The sequence below is a fragment of the Acyrthosiphon pisum genome, chromosome A1 (genome assembly GCF_005508785.2).
Source record: "Acyrthosiphon pisum isolate AL4f chromosome A1, pea_aphid_22Mar2018_4r6ur, whole genome shotgun sequence".
Classification (NCBI taxonomy): Eukaryota; Metazoa; Arthropoda; class Insecta; order Hemiptera; family Aphididae; genus Acyrthosiphon; species Acyrthosiphon pisum.
Genome location: NC_042494.1, coordinates 16,101,359 through 16,122,605, shown reverse-complemented (window position 1 = coordinate 16,122,605; position 21,247 = coordinate 16,101,359).

The window sequence follows — 21,247 nt, the reverse complement described above, 5'->3', positions numbered from 1 at the left end:
GATAAACTATACACAGTAACAGATTATTTAAATCTATTAAAAACAAGTTTAATTTAATAGTTTTATAAACTATTACTTTGTTAATTGATCGCACATCCACACTAAATATGAAATACTTTTAAAATGTGTAACATATTTGATATTTTGTAATACTTGTAAATTGTAATATTATATTTCATAAAAAGCATTAAGTACTAATTAAATTTAATAAAACAAACAATAGTACGTAATTTATTTTTGTTAAGTGTATAATAATAGCATCTAAATTGAAACTAATACTATGTAATTCTGTTTAATGGTAAGTATTCAATACGAAAATTAATTCATCAATGAAATTCCTTATAACTTAAATATATTTTAAATGTAATGGATGAATTGGTTATAGTATTTGAATTTTGAATACTGTTCAAATACGACATGATCAATGTTATAAGACGTCGAATATGAACTGGCGGTAAATGACAGTACAAGTTTGGTACTTAAATTTAACCATAAGGGCAACCGAAAGTAATGAAATTCATTGCCAGTAATGCGGGTTTAGGGGTCAGTGTGTTGAATGAAAGTTAAACTAGTAGAAGTGAATTGTTGCTGTATCGTGTATATATATATATATACACACGTCTATAGTGTATACATACATACAGTATACCTATACCTATGTACGAGTATACCTACTAAATTTTACACATCGCGTGCATCCATCTATCATTCGGTGAAAGGGATAAATAAATTGTTTTGAGATCACATTTCTAAAAAAATTTTCTATATACAGCTAGTAATAAAACATCGCATACGTCTTATTTGTACGTACATTGTTTCGAATAGTAAATGACTATCGTATTCGTATACCTGATTAATTTAACGATCCAAACTTGGTTCTATACCATATCAACATCTGCTTTAGATGTGTATATAGCGTATACCTACCATGTTTATAATTTATAACTATTTTATCATATTATTATACCTATATCCGTTACGGAAGCACTCTTCTTCCGCGATTCTTGGGGCGCGATAGGTACTTAATTTAAGCTCGAGAAAAATGAAATACTTTACACACAATATAGTATATACACATGCGCATTTACACAAAGAAAGTATAATATTAGTCACAGTGATATATCCACAGTGGGTTTGTTAAAAAATTTTTTTTAAGCTTAATGTTTAAGTTTTTGAATCACGTCATCTTTATGACTTAATAATATGTACTGAGTATTAGTAATTTCGTTTTACAACGCGCGAGAGATAATAAATCGTTTCGGATAGAAATAACGCACTCATAAAAAGTATTAATTATATCATTACCTAGTCATTTTCATAGTAAACGTTACTGTGTCAAAACGCGCGCACTGTGTGCAATTATATATCTATATAGTAATATATTATTATTTATTAGACATTTTTCAAATTTTCAAATTCAAAATCGTAAAATTATTTATTTTTATTTTACAATCGATAAATAAATAATTATAAAATTAGGTATGGATAATTATGTACCTAAATATATAATTACCAAATAAAATTTCCTTTACCTATAAGCTACATCATTTTGAATTAGTAATTTTAATCATTCTGTATAAACGCTATAATATATTATGAGAGTATAATAAATTGATGTACCTATACCGTGTAAATATTGATGTACGATCATTAATACAATATTTAGGTTATTCAAGGGTTTATACAGTGCGTATAATGCATATTTTTCAGTGTAATACTATTTAGTTTTACAATAATTTCAATAATTTATACCTAATCAAATAGTTCAAACATTATAGAACGTAGTTTTTACCAAAAATCATATTTTTTGTTTTCAACAATAGGTATGTCAGTTTAATAATATTATACCTTTAATAGTAATTCTAATATATTTTTTAAAATGCAATGCAAACATTTTAGTATCTTGGTAGTTTAATCAAAATATGATTTATCTCACCTTGTAATATTGTAACTCGATAATCACTAACATGCAATTTATTGTTATATTTTTAATTTACAATAATTATTATCTATTATTATTGTTATTATTATATTTTAGACCTTTAAAAATAACACGACAATTTAATATGAGACAAATAAATATGATATCAAATATTAATTGATGCAACAACCACTTAGGTACCTACTACCCACACCAGTTATTATTGTACATTTTAGCTCATCAATTTGGAATGTAAAAAACATTGATTATAATTTGTTTCTGTCTGGTTGCTTGCAATCTACTATAATAATATAATTATTCAAGTATTGAAACTAAAAACGTTAATTAGTAATTAATGTAATAACCAAGAGCACTTAACTACCATGCTGTTTTTATATTATTTTTCAAAGTAAATCGGCAAAACTGCAAAAACATCAATCAGAAAAAAACCCTCACCGACTGCAGTAATTTCTGAGTTTCTGACTAATAATACATTTCACTTCAATAACGTTAAAAAAAAATTACCAGAAATGTGTTATCTTCAAAATATTCCTAAAGGAGTGTAAATTGTTAGTTATATTTTAATAATTGTAATTAAAAATAAAATGTATCTATTATTCATTCGTTCAAAAATGCATTAAAAAAAAACAAAGAACTTTGTATAATAATAATGTATAACATAATAAAATAAAATGTAAAATATATTTTACAATAGGTACCTAGGTGCATTGTAATATTATTATTATTATTATTATTAAAACTAAAAATGGGACAATATATTAATATATAGTCATATAGATATGTATAATTTATTTTCCGATGACATTTGAATAATATCACATTACCGGCATTATGTGATTGTATTATCATATCTGGTTTATGACGTTTAGTTATAATTATTTGATACTGTATTATAGGAGTATATGGACATAATATTTATTTTTTTTTTTTGTTTAACGGCTTCATGATTATATTTTCTTTCGCTATAGGTATAATACAATAATATGAGTATATTATTTTGTTTATTTCGAAAAACACGTATACTGATGAAAACGAATACAAACAGTTTGACAGAAAATTTATAATTTTGTATTTTCGAAAGTGAGAAGTTTGCTGAGCTGTAAAGTACATTTATTTTTGTCGTAATATTTGTTTATATGTCCAAAAATAAAAAATCGTTGTTGGTAAAATTAGTTTGTATAGTGTTAAATTTGTGTTAAAGTGAAAGTTGTGGGGAGTCTAAAGAACGTATTAATCTGTCGTGCGTCAAATTATGCTTCTCGCAAGTAAATCCAATTAGTTATTTGCTTTATAGTCATAGTTAAAAAAGTATTTTCAACAAACAGAAATAATGTTAAATGGTTGCAAGTAATTTGTTAAATCTTTGTAAGGGGCTATTCGTAATACAATAACTTTTTGTAACTTGTAAGAAACATTATACTTCTACAGTTCTACTACGTGCCATTTGTATTGTTGGTATAACGTAGATTGTGAGTGTTAAACAAAGCTTACAAAAAATAAAATTACCTACTCTACATTATAATTTATATTAGTAATTATAACTTTACTAATTAAAAATCTACGATTGAGATTAACCTCAAACTATTAATGATTGCGTTGAAATGTGTTATTATTATAATACTGAAGTCTATAATTCATTGCATTTAAAAATAATAAATAACTGACACAACTATGAGGTTAGGTCACAAGTTTTTATCGAAAAAATAATTTCTAAGATAACACTTTGAAAGTGTATAGAAAATTGAAGCAATCGAAAATAAGAACATTAATTACATAATTTGTTGTTTAGTAGGTACATACTTAAATCTGTTGTTCTGCGTAATAAATAATAAAAAATTGTAAATTATTAATTTATATTTTAGATAAATTTAAATACAAATACTCAATTTTTTTGCTTAGTTACCAATTATATTTCTATACGGTATTTTAGTGACACAATGTCTGCGTGTGCCACCCTATGGAGGACTACGGCTATTCACTACGGCTACGACTAAGGCGATTCCTCTACAGCATTACCTGCCTGTGAAAATCTCGTCCAAATCGGCTCGACTGTTTTGAAGATTAATTATATGTCCGACAGACACTTCAATTTGATTTATTTGTACATAGAATATAACATACTATAGATTTAAAATAATTTTTTTTTAAGAATACCTAGATGTGGGTATTAATGATTTCAAAATTGATAAATAATTACAATAAACATGCATGTATACCTAATTTAGGCACCCACGGTCATTACGATTCTTGAAATAACTTATAGTTTTCACACGATTGCGGTTAAACATTATAATAATTTATAGTTATCATGTCTAGCCTCAGAACAAACGCAGGTACGACGCTCATATTCTAATACCTAATTAAAGTTTGAAAAAAATCGAATGTTATTTATAAAATATAATATATCATAACATACGAGAACAACGGTGGCGCACTTTTTAGTCGCATGCTAACGTTACAATATATTATTATATTATGATAATTTATATTTTTCCTACCACCGGTTAAAAACGATCTTCCATATTATTTGTACGCAGTCGATATGCCTACACCGCCGTATATGTTATATCGTGTTTATTATTATTAATATGTAATATAATAATCCTAGCAAGCAGTCTATATTATTATTTACGACGAACCCTGTTAAGTGTTAACTGCACCCAATGTCGCTCTCGCATTATGTTATAATTTATTATAATCTGTGTGTATATAAAATAACACACCCTGTCTGTAAACTCGTAACAATAACACACTGACAAACGCCACTGTTTTATATTTAAAACTCGAGCAGATACCTACCTAGCACTCGTGCAACGAAAGGATATAACGGCGACGAGTCCTTGACGAGTGCAGTGTGTGGGCACCATAAAAATACGCATCCTCTCGTCGTGTGTACGAAATCTGTTTCTGTCTTATATTGTAGTCAGCGGGGGAGCGAAGGCTCTTGACGCGGTAGCCGGCTGGTTAGGTTATATTATTCTTATTTTTAGGGAGCAGTAGTGCGACGTGCGTGAACGACGCTGATGTACGCATAGTATTGTAAATCATAATAATATTTTGTGGGTCCAAAAATAAAAAAATATGATCTGTTTAAAATCAATGAGTTTTTTTTCTCTCATGTGAAGTCTACTCTTTACACTCGCGGACGTATAGATAGGACATGAGACAGATACACCACTGCAAAACCCTACCGCGCGTACATATAATACGCGGCTTCTGTTAAGTTCAAAAAAAGGTCACGTCTCCCCTTCCGACATCCGATACTCGATCGTCGAACATAAATATTATAAACATTACTTCCAAACGACTATTATAATACGCATACGTTTAATACTTTAATATATTATACATTATACATAATATCATGGAAGTCGCACAACGATCGCAATTGCGGTTTACATACATAGTAAGGTACAATAATTATAAGTATTATGCCTGGCGTCCACAGATATTACAACTAAAAATAAATAAAAAAAACTTAATTACTACAATACAATTTCACACTATTATTACAACGACATACACTATTGTATTTATATAGAAACTCTATCAAAAAATATTTATATTTAATTAAAATAACAACATTATTGTCACTTATTTACATTGATTACATCAGGTCGTTAGAATAATAAATTCCTACTTTGATTTTTTTCAATAGTTATAGCATTAAAATATATATATATTATTACATTTTTATCTAACATATACGTATTTATATGTCAGAAATTAATAACGTTTACATTAACATATATAATCATATAAAAAGCGTGTAAATATCATAATTATTGTTTACAGAATTATTAAACTTTAGAATAACAATAATATAATTTATTATCCTTCTCTAACAAACTTTTTTAACAATATATTATTAAATAGAATGTGCCTATATCGTATCGGAAAAATACCTACTGTGTTTTTCATTCTAAACAGAAAATATATTTCATCCGACAATAAAATATTATAATACCTAACTAGAAAAAATATTTCTTCTTTGGTCTCTGTCCTGACGTACGCTTTATGCCTTAATTTAATTATATTATATAATATTATGTCAGTATTGTTTCGAGGTCCTCTAAACTTAGTCTAAGTGACTTGATAATAGACACAAATTTCATTTTTAGTTTTTTTAAATATATAAAGAGTAAAGATGTTTTTGGTATACACTTTGAGCACAGGAGTTTTTATAATGTATTGTTTCGTTTACTTTGGTTGATTGTAAACCGTAAATTACCTAATTAAATCGTCTACAATTATTAAATAATACATATATTATAATAACTATAATTGCATTAGAACCTTGCATAATATAATCTCCAATATTTTTGTCGCACATATATAATTTATTTATCGAACGGTTTATATAAAAGTGCTTATAGTCTTGCAGATCGTGAAAATTTGAACCATCAGATTTGACGAGGGGGCTGTATGTCATAAATATTATTGATTATAATATTTTGTTTTAGACTTATAAAGCTATGAATAATTAAAACCTATTACACCTGTCACCGCTATACACAGAAGCCATATGCAGGAAGCAGGAAGTTTACTTTACCTATACTTACTTGTTATTTGTACGAGAATTGCTACTACTGTTGAACACGACAGAAGAGAACTTATCCTTATACAGAACAATATAAACAAGAGTTCAGTTCAAAACCTTACATCTCCCCGATGACACATCAAGATAAATGACAAAAGCAAAGAACACTGTCATCACTTTATGTGTATGAAAATGAATTTGAATAAAATAGAAAAATAGAAGACGTACGGTATTTATTTTCACACTCACGCCGTATATTATGTATGTATAATATTGTTATAATAAATTCAAAAATCGTTGCACTGCTTTTTTGTCACCGAAATATTATAACACCACATAAACGTATACAATATCAACGGACCGCAATCGCATAAAGTATATAAACATGTAAATCGTAAATGGGTTGATGGAAATTTACGAAAAATTTATATCCGAGTATGTGGTATAATAAAACTGTATAATACCCTTATCCAAGACCAGATAAATTCAGTGGGTTCGTATATGGTGGACGGAAGGTCCACTATAGAATGGTTCCCCAATGATTTTTATGTCGTACGACCACGCCTTTTACGATTTGTGACCAAACATTACGACTTCTCTTTTAAAGTTTTTATTTTGTTGAGGGTGAAAACCTTTTATATAAGAAATTCTCCTCACACTGCAGTTGTTGGCCTGCAGTGTGAGGAGAAAATAATGTTCAGACACGTTTTAGCTCACACAATTTTTTTTTCTATTTACAATAGCGTTAAAATACGCCGTCGCATTTAAGTTTTAAAACGAGAAAGGAGAAACTATAGAAAAATACACCTAAGCATACGAGTATTATACGACGAATCGAGTACAACGACTAAATTCAAAATATATAACTATAGGTATATAAACCAAATGCTGCAGACTTCCGACCAAAAGTTTAAAGCACAAACATATATTTTGTTTATTTCTATCACCATATGTATTGTACGTATACATACATTAAATTTATTAATAATAAGCTTTTGGTTGATCATAAAAAAAAAATTATAATCCTGAAAATTAATTTAACGAACTGGGTATATAGCTAATATAATATAGGTATAATGTTTATAGTAGAGGTACTTGCCCAATAATAGAATAATACCGCGACCACTTATATAATATTATAACAATGCCATATTGTTTTATATAGTATACAAATTGAGCATATTTGTTTTATTTAGACATAATTATAATATAGTACCTATGATTTATCGATGGATTCAAATCTACATATTGTCATTATGCGTGTTGTATAATAGCATTTAGAATCGACAATTTATTCACAAACAAATAAGTGAAACAATTAGTATTTAAGGATTTATTTGAGTTATTACAATCGTATTTTATAAAGTGTTTATTTAGTTATAGTATCGTATTTATTTAAAAATGTACTTAAAAGACTTACTTATAATTGAGTTATAACGTATATCGTTATAACTTATAATCGGAAAATAATTTGTCATTTGATCATTTTTAATCATATATTATTTTGTATTTGGTAACCTAACCAATAACGAAGTTGTTTTTAATTGAACCAAAAAAATCGTTAAATATATCTTTGATTATAATGTGACGAGGGGAAGAGTAGAGAGCTCCAATAGTGATCGGAATGTAATTCAATTCAATTAGTATGGAGCAAGATTGAATGTAATCATGACAATATTCAGGAAGGGATTGAAAAAATAAGGAAGTTTTAATTAGTAAGACTACTCCGTCATGAGCAGTATTATCCGGGTGGTTTGTTATTAATAAATGAAATTCAGGGATATGGAAAAGAAAGTACTTAGTGGAGTGGGTTTCAGTTATCAATGCAATGTCGATACGACTGTTGTATAAAACAGATTGAAGCTCGTTTATATGATTTTTTAGGCCATTTGCATTAAATTGCAAAATTAAGAGAGAATTTTTTGAGACTGTGTTATTCATTTTTTCTATCTAATAGACTGGTGGTTACTTTTGTAAGTAGTGATATTAATGGATTTTAAATTTATTTAAATTTATATAAATTTTAAGTTTTAAATTCACTCAAGAAACTTATCATTAAAGTATTTATATCAGGGACTGGATGGGGTGTGACTGGTGCATGAGGAGAAGGAGAAGGTTCTGAGAATTGGCCGGAAGATGTCGCTGCATAAGTTAATGGCTGAGCAAGATTAGGAAACGTAATATTTTATTTCGGGGATATATTACAAATATGCATATATTATATAATAAATTAGAGTCATCTAAGATTAGTTTAGTGGATTCTCTAAAAATTATAGAAGCTGAAAAAAATATATTGAACAGGCTCCCAATAATATATTGGTCATCAAATTCTAAATAAATTTAATGCAGTTTTTGAAAAAAATATGGGTTAAAATACAATGCAAAAAATTTCCAAAATATTAGAAGGAGAAGATAATTCAAACGATCTCGATGGTTTACCAGGTGATATGAACATCAACGATATCACGTATTTAAAATACTCGATCGTTTTTCGATCTACAAAGCACTACTGTCGGATAATAGCCGTTCATTTTTGTTCGAGAATATTAAGAAAACTTTGATTGTACAATGTAACAATTTTGAAGGTAAAGTAAATATATTAGATATTATTAGGTACGTAAAAATGTTTACTTTAAATGTTCACATTAAATTAGAATGTTTTTTTGTTACAGTGTAGTTTGAAAACAATAAATTCGGCAAAAATAGAAATTTTTTGAAAAGTATAGTGTATACTAATATAATATTATTCTTTTCATCTGATGGGTTGTATCGGCTAAATGTGGAGAAAAGATACATTTGACATGAGAGGTATTGAACGATGATGTAGTTTTTTATGGACTTTTTTGTAGAGTTTAGATGCTTGATCAGGGATGGCCATTATGCTGAGGTTATTATATTATAGTGATAGTCTATAGAGGCTTCGGTTACCAACATATCATGGGGCATGGATTACCGGTTATTGTTCTGAGGGATAATGACTGGAAAAGCTGTATTATTTTTATTCATTTTAATTTTTTTTATATAATAATAACGTACCAGGTATACGTTATACCTAAGTATTAATGTTGTAATTGTATTTTATATTAAAAATACTTCAAATCGCATACATTTAATACCAATGTCATATATATTAGGTATATATTAATATTATACATAGAGTGTCACCAAGCATGCTAACCCATATTTTTTCTTTAATAATGAATTAATTTATTTTTGGAATTATTAAATATTATACTTCATGACCATATTTTCAAATTCTTGAGATTTTTTTGTATTAGTATAATACTTAATAAGTGTCCTGTTGCTATACAAAATTCTGTTTTTCAAATATGAATCACTTTTTATAATGTAAATTATTTAGTGGATAATTGTTTCAAATTTTTATGTAGGTACCTAATTCAAAATTCGAACGAGTTGTTTGTAAGTTACTAAAATGCTTATGCTATATTATGTTTGTTATAATTGTTCAAAAATATAAAATAGATATCGGATCTAGTATTTATTTTACTAACGTCTAACACTATTTGTATATAAACTGTAGATTAATATTAATTACTACAATTTTCAAATCACCATATATGCCCATTAAATCGTCCAAACCTATCATCTTGGAGCTATTATCCATAGTACACAGTCAAATAACTTAAAAACATCTAGTTCAAATTATGGTTTTGATACCTACTTCGAAATGCTCAGAAAAATTATTCGCTGATTTTATGTAGGGGAAGGGGGGGGGGGGGGGGTGGGTGTTAATTTGTAAAACAGAAGTTTGTATCTCCACAGGGCACAGGACACTCCTTAAGTAGTACAAAAAATCTCAAGAATTTGAAAATGATTTGAATTGTAATGATATGTATGTTTAAAAATGCTAAGAATCAGATTCAAAAAGGAAAATAGGGTGATCATGTTTGATGAATCACTCTGTATAACATTTTGGATCAAAATTGTTGCGCACCACTGGTTTACACTTAACATCATTATGATCGTACATTTTAGTTTATTGTAAGTAGGTAAGACTTAGGTACCTATATAAAACTATTTTAAACACTTTGCAATACAGTGAGTTCCGCTTAATAGTACGACCGCATGTGACCAAACGTACAATGTTAACAGCTCGCGTTCTGTCGGACAAGTTTTGGTTATTGTTAGCTTTAACATAATTATTGTCAATTTATCACACATCGTTATACCAATACTTATGTTATTAAACTTGAAGACAAGACTGAGTTTGTGTACGTTTATTTGAATTTTGTAAGTGAGATAAGCATTTTTCATATTATAATATTTTACATAGGTACCTGCTCATTACTCGCATACCATTTTAAATATCGTAAGAAAACCAACCCTCAAACACAGAAACGTTCTCACTTTGTAGTTTTTAATAGGTCAATTTATACTCTCATGTTACAGCTAAGAAGATAACATTTATCTGCTGAATGCAACTTTGTTTTGTCGTATATGTTTGTAGAACGCCAACAACACAATATGCGTCCTCTTAATTTGATCACATCGGTACAGGTAAAATATGTTTGTCAAACTACCCTTTAATATTATACTTACAAATTTAGTGAAAATAAAACTCATTTACATATAATTGAGTAAAAATAAGTTAAATAAATAAATAAACTAGGAGTAAATAGTCTATTGCATTTGAGCTTGGGCGTCGTCAAGTAGATTAATTTACATTTTAACCTATTTTATCTATCAACACATTTTATGTAACTTGTAATTAGGTAAAATTATTAAATAGTATCTAACCTAGATGCAAGATGATAAATTGTTATCTATAAAAATGAATAATTATAAATATAACGTTATTTAATAGTATGTTGAGTGATGAGTGATGTCCATCACGTACGACCGTCAAGATTACGCCACGCCAGTGCCTGAAAATTCTAAACAATACTTGAAATTTGCCACGTGACCAGTGAAAACTAATTGACATTTTTACGAGTTGTACGGTAGGTACGATATTATAATTATTATTTGCACCAGAAAACCTTTCATTCATATTTGATAATAAATAACAACGACTCGTCTGTTATAGATTCGATTAAAACACGTTTATTGTTATAACTTATAAGTATAATATATGTGTATCTTTTGGGTAGTTTTACAAAAATCATTGTGTAATTATCGTGATTGTCGACGAATAAATTTTGTTATTTTATTGTTCACCTAAATGTATATTTTGGTTTGAACTGAACACGTAAATTATGATATTAGAAGAAAATGTCCAACAATAAATTTCTGAATAAATTTTACATTTCCTTAAAACATTCAATAAAAATACAGCATAATATTATAAGACCATACATTGCTTGGAGTTCTATTAGATAATATACATTTTCAAATTCCTGAAATTAATTAAGTTCTGTACTCTATACATGGCATTGTTATAGGTTTCGATTTAAAGTTATTGGACGTCGGATGTTTTTACAAAAATTCTCTTTTGAAATTTAACATAACTATAGTGGTATACCATGGCGATACTCGTTATTGAAATCTTTTTCAGACTATACACTTTCATACGTAGGTACCTATCATATATCGTATTCAAGGAGGTATTTTATGGAGAATACCTACACGGAAGTCAAATTTGATTTTATTACGAAATAATTCGTGTCGTTAGCCGCCGCTGTTGGGTAGTATTTTTGCGGTGCAATAAATAAACGCATTACGTAGGTTTACGATTTACATAAAGATATTTATGTACAATATATTATATAGTGGAATATAAATTATAATGCGTTATTATATAATACAATACTATTGACAAAACTAATAAAAGCGAAACGGATGTTTAAAGCGGATTCGCAAATTCGTGGGAGGGAAAAATATTTTACCGTACATAAGATACCTATATATATACAGGGTGTTGAAAAATAAATGTGCCAAACTTCTAGAGGTTTTTCCACACCTCAAATGGAACAAAAAAGTCCTTATGATCCCTGCCTTAAAAAATAATTGTTGTTAGATAAAGCTGAATTTTTTTAAAATTCAGATATTTTAAAGTTATAAAAAATTTGTGTTATTCTGTTTACCCAAAAAATCAGATGGGAACCTTGTAAGATATGTTTTCCTAATCCCAATTTTATGAGCTTTTCATCAATGTATTAAAATTAATTGTAGTAGGTACCTACGGTTTAGCAGATATAAACATTATTATGAATCAAACTTGCGTTTAACCAAAAAAACTCGAACATGGAAATTATCACCCTTATTATTGATAATTCGATTATGGTCATAGGTAAGGTCTTTTTTTGTTCCATTTGAGGTGTAGAAACACCTCTAGAAGTTTGACATATTTATCGTGCAACATCCTGTATATAGGTATATAAGGCATAATATGTGGTATATATATATATGGTATATATGGTATGCCTTCAGCAAAACACGAAATTATAATAATATGAGGTACAATATTATAAATTGATACCGTATTAATATTGTATGTCATCGAGTTGGTGAGGGGAAAAACAGTGTTTCCGGACTCAAGGTCATCGGGCCACACGCAGAAGAATGCGGGTCAAACGACTCCATATAGCATATGGTTGGCCGTGAAAGCTTAATGGGAAAAAAACTAAAAAGAACAACAACCGCGCCGAACAAAAAGTGGACGGTATCCAAAATCGTTGTGTGATCGCTTGTGAAACAACGCACAAAACTACATCACTACACGTTAAACAAGACGTCGTAAAAAAAAAAAACCCAAAAAATGTCTTACGAAAATATAACGGGCAATCAAGACGCGTGTTAGTTTTTTTTATTCCATCACACGCCGTACAATATAATATTATATATTTATATACAATGTGTTTATAAGTATTTTACTGCAGCTATGCAGTATCATTATGTGCCATAAACAAAGCCGCCTCTATGTGTGTTGAGACTTTTATATTATACGACGTATCGTGGTATTATTATTATTATTATTGCATTTTCTCATGTTTTGTACATGACCATCATCATGCACGCAGGGCCACGTCGTTGCTTACTTGTTTCTGTTTTTTCTTCCACTCTTATTGTCTTTACGCCCACCCCCTCCACCACTTATATATTATTATACACCCATAGATTGATCGATAATAATGTAACCACAAAATGCTATTCTATGTTAAAAAAAAATCTCACATTTTTAAAAAAAATTTGTAGTATACAAGTGATTCTTTTAAACACTCATTTTATCGATGTTTGACTCGTCATGTCAACAAATATTTTTTACTATTCTATATTGCTATAATTGTTTTAAATTTTTATTTATTGCAGGGATGGGCAACTCAAAGTAACTAGCGGGCCACTTTTAAGTACTTTATAAAATAATTACTACAAAATACGAAAATAATAGTATAGTAAAATTATATGAAGTAATTTGAAAATTTAGCGCGGACCAGATAAAAAGGTACGGGGGCCGCATATGGCCCGCGGGCCGCCAGTTGTCCATCCCTGATTTATTGTTACATCATCAACATCATGGTTATTAGCTAACAATTAGATTAATTATGTATATAAGGGGTTTTTACAATTATGTTTATATAAATTTAGTTAAATTAAGTTGTAAATTTCAATTTTTTTTTTAAAGTGATTATTTTTTGTACGTCAGCATAGTCTTATGGCTTCATACAGATTGTTTGATATTTCGCATTCTTTTCTGGCCTCCGTGAAGATTTGGCAGTGGATGATGATGTGTTTGACTGTAATGGGAAAGTTGCAAGAGCGGCATATAGGAGGTTCGGTGTTTTCCATGAGTAAATCTCGTTTGGCCAATTTTCAGTCGGTTTATAATAACATTCTTTACGATTTGAATAGTTGAGTTTTGGCAAAGGTTAGACTGAGTGTTTGATTTCCCTTACAAATTACATACGAAAACCAAAATATTTTTCTGATTATTTCAAATTTTGATTGAGTAGTTTGTTATAACTTATAACTTTTAAAGTTTTTGATAAGCAGAGATTATATTAAAACAGAGGTATACTCCAAAAATATTGGTGTACTTTTGCTTATCTAAACTTTAAATACCTGCTTATAAAGTTATAACTTGTAACTAACTAAAAACTACTCGTTTAAAATTCGGTTTTTATATTGCATCGCAATTTTGAGTCAACTATTCTGCTTAAGAATATACATAATTAGATTTAAATTAGAAACGAATAAGATTCTGTCACTTCAACTAAAAAAATTATAACGATAAAAAATGATTGAATATTTTCGAAGAAAATTGTGTTTACCTATGATAAGAGATACCTGGAACTTTGCTACATTATTTTACGTAAAGAAAATATGTATTTTGTATTAAAAGTTACAACCGAGGAGCGCACAACAGGTGTAATATAATATATTACTACAGCAGGGTCTGAGTGTTGAGAGCGTATATTTCCACTTATTTTCACAACAATATAGTTATTAGAACTTTTCGAATAATTTCATGAATTAAAATGTGAGTGGTTTGTGTGCTGTACCTACTTGTGTCATAACAAAGCAAAATAATAAAACGTCACGCGGTTATACAATGATAAGTGGTTAGTCGGGCAACATAATAAGTTTGGTATAAGTTCTGTGAATGTAAAAATACGTTTAGTTGTATACAGCGGCTTACAACTGTATTCAAAAATCACGAACACCGCTACCAGATGGACAATGGAATAAAAGGGAAGTTAATAAAAGTTTATTATTTATACCGCCGCCAAGTTTAAATCTTGTAAGACAAGTGACAATTATCCGACAGTTACATGGTAACTCGCCACACTTAAGTTTTGCAAATATTGCAAAACAAATTGAACAGTAGAATCAATCAGACTCTGACAGACGCTAAGTTTTTTCGAGTATATTATAGCAAAGTTATACAGATAAATTAAATTTTCAGTAACTGGAAATTGAACTTGTTGAACTATAATCTTTCATTTTTCGCTTCTTCGGTGATAAGTCTTAAACGATTTCTGATAAACGTGTCCAAGAGAATAATCAACGTCCGCACGACACCATCATCGTTCACTAGAAAAATTGTAATCAACAATAAATTATTATTATTATTTGACGACCGTGGAAATAAAATATCAAATAAACAAATTTTAATGTTAAGACAGATCGGACAAATATAACGAAAAGTGACAAACGGTATTGTGCAAGCTTTTTTTAAAAAAATGAAATCTTAACTATTTAAAACTTGATATTTATGAATTTCTTGTAAATAAAATGTATTGTATTTGGCTGTCACGTGGTGTCCAGCTCCATGTTACTAATAATTAACATTTTTACAATTTTTCCATATTATTTAAAATATTAACTGGCTTAGTGTTGAAATATGTGTATTACAATTTCCAATTTCTACTGAAAATTCTCAGTCGACTTTTGTTAAAATTTTGTTTTTATATTAAATGCATTGAATAGTTTGAAGTATCTTCCTCTATTATACTATTTATACTCTGAACACTTTTTGTTTTTATTATTGTTCACCAAAATACGGTTCTTTAATTTTTGGTTTACAGTTTAACATTATTTTAATTTTATGTTTTCTGAAAATGTAGCTGTATATATTTTAATAAACGGAATTTCGAACAAATAGTTTATAATTTACGAGCATTCCCCGATAAGATAGTAAGGAAAGTTGAGAGGTGCGTGTGGTTTATATTATTATTATGTATACATAGAGTGTACACCCCTCAAAATGTTGCCATTCTAATCCTCTCATCGAAACTTCGAATGCTCATCAATAATAAACTATTGTTCGATATCCAATATTTACGCAAACATTTTCAGTATATCATAAAATATTAAAAATAAATGGGTTGCCGGTGGCGTTTGAAAAGATAATACATATAAACGATCACTATGATAAAAAAAGTAAATAATATAATTTATAAATATAAATAACTTTGCCAAATTATGTACAAGAATATGTTTTTTTTTCTCGAAACAATGAGAAAATAAAATTAGGGATATAATAATATAAAGGCTAGACAAATTGGACCGAGTACCAGGTATAGTATGGTGATATTATATCTATTATATAGTATTATGTATTAAACTATAGTGGAAGGTATATAATATATCTATTAAATGTATATACATGTTTGAGCTGCAGGTAGAATACCGTATTGAAATGGGCAACCCGTTGAGTTTTACATAATTTTCGTTTTGTATAAAAACTTCTGCGGCGAAACTTATAAACTAATATTATATATGACATAATGAAACATAATGAAATACAATATGAAAAGGATGAACTTTTCATATTTGTTTTATTATCTCGATCGGATATAAAGAATATCAGCAATGATCAATGTTGGTAAAAAAAAAAAACTCTGCGGGTAAAGTTCATACAGGTATTATATTATATTAGCCATTAGGTATCTACCTATATAATTTAAAAGTCATAAATTTCAATAAATAGTACATTCAACGAATTCGTCAATATGAGCCATTGTATGAGTTAAAATGTTAATAATAAAAATACAAATATATTATATTACTATTGATCATGGATTATGATTTATGCATAATGATTAACCTCTAAATCATGGGGTATACGTGTAATTTTTCTGTATAGGTAATTTATTACGTATATAGTTAAATTATTTTTATTTTAACATCAATAATACATATCATCTTAATCTTTTGGCGTTGACAAATTTGTTATGAACGTATATTTATTGAAATCGATAATTTAAACAATGTTATGTACCTATTTATAATGTAATGTCTAATCTTTTTAAGCTCTAATCATCGGTTTGCCGTGGAGATTGTTTTACCCAACACTGGCGCGGAGATAAATCTAAAATATATTCTATAGCGTTGCACAGCCATACAGGGAATATAGTTAAGGCGGACGAAAATTACATGTTTACAATCGTCTCTTTTAGGGTTTTTTCGACCGCTTTCAAAGTACCTATAGTAGATTATTATATTTTGTATTTTATCCGTTTTAGACCACTATATTATAGTACCAGCAGGTACCACTTAAACCAAACGTCGACTGTACCTAATCCGCTGCCGAATAAATTGCGATTTGTTAGTACAGTATAGTATTTATAAATACTCGTGTATATATATATAGGTACCTACTTATTGCAGATACCTCGCGACGAACCGTATACGCGCGAACGTCACGCTCTGATTTTCATTACCAATAGCAACGCTGTGAGATAGGGTGTACCGAACAATGGTGTTAAGGCTGATCGCGGTTATCAGGTACCTTCAAACACTATGGAGCAGTAGGTATATTTACTTAACACTAATTACATAAAATAAATACAGATATAGTATAATTACGCACAAAAGCAAACATTTTTTTTCCGTCCTCCATTCAATACAATATATTATATTATTATGATGTAACTATTATCGATCGTCTGCAATTTTAAACAATAACATTTGTCTATGAATTTCAAATCAGCTATCGCTTTTACATTTTTTTCGGCGTATGCATTTTTCTTAAACGCTATCTGTTTGAAGTGGTACGACATTGTCAAATAATAATTTATATGATTGAATGATTGGTAACCATAATGTATTGCATCTAAACATTCTAAACGTTATTTAGTCGCACACTCACACTACGCACCCGGCACCAGCACTACTATTTTAAACAAATATCATGCTATTATATAATATTGCATTTTGTACAGGAATACACGATGGAACACGATAATTAGTAGAACAAATAAAATATAATCATTCATGTGTGCTGGGGTAAATCTGAACAATTTACAACCACGTTAATCTCGTCCTGCATTCCTGCCCCTGAAACTTGAAACAGAGCATGGTATACGAGCACGCTGCACACCGTATAAAATAATGTAAAATAGCGTTTTAAGGAACATGAACAAATTTCGAAAAATTGTTCGTTAAAAATACGGTTATATGCAGTCGTGCGAACTAGAACATTTTCAATATAGGTGCATATATTCTATATTGTAATATTTTAATAATGTTATAAACAACAGACAAAGTAAAATATTATTATTAACATTATTAGGTATTCGTTATCAAACGTTTACTTTATACACCCACCTCAATGCCGTATATAGTATATAATATGAAATATGGCTAGTATAATATGCATTTTCTTTGAGTTTACAACAATTTAATAATTAGATTGAACTATATAAATATTGACTTCACATTTCCGAGGTTATTACCTACTGCAGTCGGAAAATTTTACTATACGCAGTGTATATACCTATGTAAAAGTGAATGTTGGTATATCTGAGATTAATAAACTCAAAATTACTGGACTGATTTTTACGTGGTTCTTTACAAAATGATCAGCGTTGTCAGGGGCAGGTTTTGAGCTATTAAAATCTTCGATCCGACCAGTAAAAAAAAAAGTCAGGGACCTAAATTTTTTATTTTCTATTTAATTTATATAGGTAATAAGAACAAAACGCTGTCCTTTTGTCCCACATCACTTTAGAACGGCCGTACCGATTTTGGCTCGTTTTTGTTTTTAAATGTTCATAGGTAATAGGCTAAATGAGTATTTTACGAAAAGAAAAATTTGCGCGGAAGAAGTGCTCAAACAAGGATTTTGAGATTCATAATGGAAATAGAACATTTCTTTCTTTATATATGGTTACAATTTATATTTTTATTATATATTTTATACATTTATTCGGGCAGATGAGATAAAAACATGCATCAAATCGTCGTGTTTATGGCCTCGAATATAATATTTTAAAACAATTAATATGGGAGTTGAATGTATGTATTGTTGCTTACATACTCAAAAATTACCTGACTAATTTTGTGAAAATTTTAAATTGTTCATATCAGTGCTATAGCCAGAGGAGCTAAGGGGGCTATAGTCACCCATCGATTGTGTTGACCTTAGAATTTTATCAATATTAATAAAAAAAATAAAAAGTGTTAATAAAAGACATATTATATTTGCATTTGTTGTATTTTTTTTGTGAAACTTAGCTGGAATCACTCATCCAATCGTCATGTGTTTTTTAAATGTACCTATAAATGTCATCGCGGAGCAGGGCTTAAGCATTTTATTATTGGTCCAACTCCTGTAGACGGAATATTGAGGGGTAAAATATGAATAAATTTGTGGCGCTATCTGTCTAGAAAAAAATTAAAAAAAATTCGGATAGAAGAGACGTCCATAAAACTAATCAACCGGTTTTGACAAAATTTTCAGAAATAACAGAAAACCTTAGATAGAGTTTGAACCATGCGTTAAAAAATATATCAATAATAATCTATATCCAATACTTCACTGCAGGGGAATTGCCATCTCGTTCGAATTAATCCACAAATTGAGATACACCGATGCCGATCCCTATTTTACTCATGGCCTCAAAATTACATATTTAATATTTATGTACCTGACCAAATAACTTATCATGTTGTTTCCAAAGAAATATTAGAAAGTCTATAACTTTAAATAGGTATTTAATGTTTGAAATTTTTAAAAATTAATATACTATAATATACTTTATACATGGCTTAAAACGGTTGAAGTCACATAAAAAAAAAAAAAAAATGTTTATTTTTACATTTTCACACAAACAATTATTAAATAATTATATAGTAGGTGACCATTTATAGTAATTATAGTAACCGTTTTTCAGTTTGATACAAAATGGAATTTCAACTAATAATTATATTTTATCCGAAGGCAATATAGGTATTGTTTCGTTAAAACTATTTTCACACAAAAAACAACCTCAATGCTCAATGTAGCATAATGATAGTATTATTCTATTGGCACAGACAATGCCAGGCGGGACAATTAGTACTTACTAGTTACTATAATACACTGAATAAAATATCGTGATAAACGTTTTACAACAGTGATTAAAAAAATATTTACAGAGCACGTGTGGCGCCAATAAATATAATAACAATAAAAAAAGAACAGCCGATTCCAAGTAATAACATCATCATATTATACTCTCAGCACTAACACTGTTACACGGATGGAATAAAATTCACAAACAATTGTTAAGTGGATTGAGTACGTATACCTACCGTTAATTATTACGATATTCGTTACGGTATTGCGATCGGTTCGCAAAAGACAAAAACTGAAAACAATATAGGTAGGTGCCTCTTACAGTATTTCACTTACCTATATGTATATGTTTATGGTATACCATATATTATGTACCTGCACCGGTATCCAGCAGGTAACACAATCGATTCGATGATGGATTTAATAGACCAATTTTCGTTTTGATTTCTACACTTCTATGATAGTTATAATGATGTTACTCAGCATCGAATAATATTGTGCAATGGCCAGGACTGAGAATTTAATGTACTAAAAAAACACGAATATGCACGCACTAAAAATTCTAGAAATAAGTGAAATCAAACAAAAATAAATAAATAATACTAATACACAGTACTATTTTTTGACTTGAAAGGTGCCAGTAAATAATGCACGCAAAACATAAAAAATTCATTCAAACAAATGAAATTTAAAAATCAATAGACTTATTTTGGAACAATAGATCTGTTAAGTATAGATATATTAATTTATAAACTTTGTATAGGTTAACCACTATTATTTCTCAAATATGCAAGAAAAAAAAAGTTATATAAGCACAAAGGTCTGATATAATATGCGAGCATACGTAAAATATATATTTCGTACATTTAAAACGGTAATATGGAACCAAATTTGTTCGGAATTAAATTCATTCACGTGCTAAATGTATAAATTCACAGTTCTGTGGATAATGTATATTGTTGAGATGAAAGAATTATTTCATGTCCGTACAGTATCTACGTATAGGCACCTACATAGTTTGGAG